This window comes from Electrona antarctica (genome assembly GCF_951216825.1).
Source record: "Electrona antarctica genome assembly, chromosome: 11".
Lineage (NCBI taxonomy): Eukaryota > Metazoa > Chordata > Actinopteri > Myctophiformes > Myctophidae > Electrona > Electrona antarctica.
The window spans coordinates 37,032,501-37,037,394 of NC_136792.1; positions in this window are offsets into that span (position 1 = coordinate 37,032,501).

Below are 4,894 nucleotides of genomic sequence, written 5' to 3' on the forward strand. Positions count from 1 at the left end.
ACAAGGGCTCCTGTTAAGGTCTTCAAGGTGTTTTTGTTGACCAGTGAGGAGATCCTGTAGAGGAATCTTGTTCTATGGTTGACTTTTTTGATTACGTTGGTGGCCATTTTATCACCGGAAAGATTAGCCTCCAGGATGGAACCTAGGTAGGTAATTTCATCTTTACGTGTGATAACATTGTCACCCACTCTAACCAAGAAGCCATTTGCCTTGCTGAGATTACTAACAGAGCCAAAGAGAATGGATTCAGTTTTTCCCAGGTGTAAAGATAGTTTGTTATCAGCGAGCCAGGTGCAGATTCTACCGAGTTCAGAGCTGAGGGCATTTTCAACCTGCAGTTTGTCCCTGTCCGAGACCAGCAGTGCTGAGTCATCTGCGAACAGGAACAAGTTGCAGTCACAGGCTGAAGTCATGTCGTTTACATATATTAGGAACAGTAGAGGCCCTAGTATGCTTCCTTGTGGAACGCCACAGCTCACTGGGAGGGGGGGGGACAGTGTTCCGTTCACTTCCACCATCTGTTCTCTCCCCTCCAGGTAGGATTGCATCCAGCTCACTGATGTGCTATCGAAACCAATTGCTTTTAGCTTGTTAACCAGTATGGAGTGGTTCACGGTGTCAAAAGCCTTTTGGAGGTCCAGCATGACCATGCCGCAGTATTTGCCAGCGTCCACCTCTTGTTTGATGTGGTCGCTCAAATAGAGGAGGCATGTGTCAGTGGAGTGGGATGTTCTGAAGCCAGATTGGAACTCGTACAATAATTTATTAGTGGCAAGATACTTTTCAACCTGTTCATAGACTATTTTTTCCATCACTTTCGAGATGGAACTAAGAATAGAAATAGGGCGGTAGTTGCCGGGGTCTAATTTACTCCCTTTCTTGTGCAAGGGGGTTACTTTGGCCAGTTTGAAATCTTGGGGGACCTGTCCCTGTTTGATGGAGAGGTTTACTATGTGGGTGATGATTGGAGCTATAGAGATGGCTGAGTCTCTGAGAAATTTGGAGGGAATGTTGTCATGTCCTGTGGCCTTGTGGGGTTGGAGGGCACTCAGTTTCTTAATTACCTCATCAGTTGTTACCATAACTAGTTTAAAATCGTCTTTACAAACACCTAGGTTTTTGTAGAAGGTTGTAATGTGCTCTACACCAAAGAGCCCAGAGTGGGAGGGCAGTTTGTTAACCAGAGTTGTTGATATGTTTGTAAAGAAGATATTCAAGTAGTTGGCCACATCAAGGTTGTCAGTGATGAGAGTGTTGTCAGATTTGATGTTTATGTTCGAAAATCTGGTTTTTAGTTTCTGACCATAGCTTAGTTGATTGTTTAGTAGCTTCCAGAGCTCATGAGGATTGTTTTTGTTTTCCTCAGCTTTATCATTAATGAAGTTACTTTTAGCTGATTTGGTCATGGCAGTTACACTGTTTCGTAGTTTGATTCGTTGTGTATTTAGGTTGTTCAAACGAGCTTGGCGAACACTGTCGAAGCGCTTGGCTAGCTTTGACTTGCATTTTAGATAGCCAGTCGTTGTGGCAAACAACTTAACTAAACTATACTAATGCAACTATAGAGGGTATGCGCATGATTAAAGTGAATGGCACATCGAGTGGCAAAGCAACATGCAAAGTGTGTTTTCTGTGTGGATGTATGGGCTGTCAAGGCCAGAAAGTAGTTTTTGCCACTCAGTAGGTCTTCCTGCATAACTTCCTGGTTTGATGATGATGTCACGCGCATACCCTCTATTCCTCCAGCCAGCCACACACACACACACACACACACACACACACGCACACGCACGCACACGCACACGCACGCACGCACGCGCGCGCGCGCACACACACACACACGGCTGATGTGATGTTGGCTGTCAGTTCTATTGAAAATAAATGGCATAAACGTGTATTTAAAGTGTATTTGAACATGGATGAAATGTTCATAACCCATCAGCCAAAGCGTGTGTGTGTGCTCTCTCTCTCTCTCTCAAACTTGTTTTTAATTAAAAATTCTAATTTGTTTTCCATGTAGGGTTGCCACCTTTGAGATCTTGAAATAAGGGACACTCTTTACGCCTGCCACGGCCTTGCGGCGCAGGCGTGTGCGGCAAGGCCGGCAATAGGTTGAAGCAATAGGTTGAAGCAATAGGTTGAAGCAATAAGTTGAAGCAATAAGTTGAAGCAATAGGTTGAAGCAATAAGTTGAAGCAATATGTTGAAGTTTCAACTTATTGTTAATGCTATCCACAACTTTTGAAGTAGAATTTTGTTTTCCAAATGAGCATAACAACATAAAGAGTTCTGATTGTGAATATGAGTGGTTCTTTAAATGGGCACAATATTTAATTATATTGATTTATATTTATATTAGACTTTAAAACTCAACATTATTAAACAATCAACTATAATAGTCTACTGAAATAGCAGGCTAACCTATCCCCACATCAGCAGCCAAGATGTGGGCTATTGGGCAGGTATTATAAATACTACTGACATGACATCTTGTAAAAATACGGATAAATAAGATGATAAATAATATAAGGTCCCATACCGAATCGATCTCAGGAGATGTTTGTCAAATGTCAAATGGATTTCGCCCTTACTGGATGTTTGGGTCATGAAGAACTGAAAATGAACTGAACATGAAGAACACGAAAAGATGAAATTACCTACCTAGGTTCCATCATGGAGTCAAATCTTAAGGGTCCATTTGGTTCCAAACTATCATTTAGCTGGGGACCCCCTGGAACTCCCTCAAAGACCCCTGGGGGTCCCCGGACCCCACTTTGGGAACCACTGGTTTAGGCTACTTTAGGTACTGTGTGCCTCCTGCTAGAACAATTGTGCTGACTTTAATATTTCCTGTGTTTTGTTTTGTTCATTATTGTTAAATTAAAGTGTAGAGGCTATTTAGGAAAATAAGGAACAAACTCTGTTCCTTATTGGTTCAATAAGGGATGATTCTGTATTTTAAGGGACGGGTGGCAACCCTATTTCCATGACCTTGACAAAATATATAATAAATGTATAGGCCCTACTGTAAGCGTACCAATGAAAGACCAGTGTGGGGGAAAGTTCAGCAATAGAATAGTCTCAAACACCAGAGAATTCATATACAGTAGACTACAGGTCATAAGCCCATTTACTGCTAGCAGTGTGGGCCGCGGAAAAGTTCAGCAATAGAAATAATCTTAAACAGCACCAGAGATTCATACAGGAGAAAATCCTTACGACTGTGACCGGTGTGAGAAATGGTTCAGCACTGACGCAGGACCTCAACGCTCATGAGAGGATTCATTCAAAAAAGCTGTGACCAGTGTGAGTAATGCTTCAGACGTCAATGCGTCATAGTAACTTAAAGAGACGATCAAGTTCTCAGAAGGGTTTTCAACCGATGTGCTTTTAAAGAAGTGAACCACTACAAGAGATTTCAGCAGTTTGCAATGGAGACAAATAACAGTTCTCTCTCTCCACTGAGACTATTTGGCTGCCAGATATATCAGCTATTATTTTACTTTTTCCACTACATCAGTGTCAACAATTATTCAGCCAATGTTTCGCAATTTGAATCACTTTCAACCCGTCATCGGTAATTTAGGCAGTTTGTATAGGCAAATGTTCAAAGATTAAAACAATGGCTAAACAATAGAAGATCCTACAAGCTCACAAAACGTCACAATGCGAAACGTGAGCTTGTAGATCTGCCTTTTTCCTTTGTTTTTGATTAGGGCTTAAATGGTTAAATACAATGTTGTTTATTTATTTTGCATATACATCAAAAAGCGGTTTCTCATAAGATAGAAAGTATTTTCTATATAGTAGTTATTATTTTTAAACACTTTTTTTGCACTTTGGGCCAAACAGTGAACTAGGATCAGCAACCGACACACAAATCTTACATCACCCAGGACAGTTTTCCCCAGAAATGCCAAAATCTCATTTTAGATTAAAAAAAATATATATTTTCCGTTGCACAGAATATGGATGCTAGGGTTCAAGTGGTTAATGTTAACAAAGATTTGGCCGCTGGCCCCTGTATAGTAATAACTGAGGACCCTTTAGGGTCCCAGACCACCTGTTCATCTACTGTATGTTGTGGAGAACAGAAGAGTAGCAGATGCATGTCCCAATTACATAATCACCTGATCACAATTTGAGATATTTTGCATTAGTCAGATTTTCATGTTGAAAAAGGTTGCTGCGAGAATAGCAGATCTACAAGTTCAAATTGCATTAACCCTCCATGCAACGCATTGCAGGCTTATAGATGCACCATTAAGACGTTAAACATGTCAGTATTATGAATACTTAGAGATATATATCTTAAGTAATTTGTCATACTGGTATGTTTTACAATGCCAATCACATGACAATTAAGTCAGCTAAGTGTCCTGTTGGGATGCAAATAAACGATAAGAAAGTTGATTGTATTTAATCAGATTCTTTGTAAATGTTAAATAGCTGACTTACAAGAGATTCCATTTTCACTTTTGTACACCACTGTACAATACAGGGTTAAAGGCATACTTCACCAATTTTCTACGTATGTACCAATATATCGGCCACATATCAGTATCGGCCGATATTTGCCGTTTTCCCCTCAATATCAGTAGCAGCAGCATTGTGATGGGGGTCGGCAGCCAAATACAGATTATTCTGGGGATCCTTGACAGTGAACAAGTTTGAGCACCACTGATACAGAAAGATGGGTTTTTCAGAAAACTGTCAGGATTTAGAAGACATTTGTAGAATCGACCTCAGGTCTAAATGGGTTAAATTGATATCGGCCAAGAATGTCCATATTGGTGCATCCCTCCCTTTATAATTGGTCTCTAGTCTAAATGTGTTAAGGGTTGGTTTGTTCAATTATTACGTGCATCTCCTGCATCATGCAAAACAGACAAGG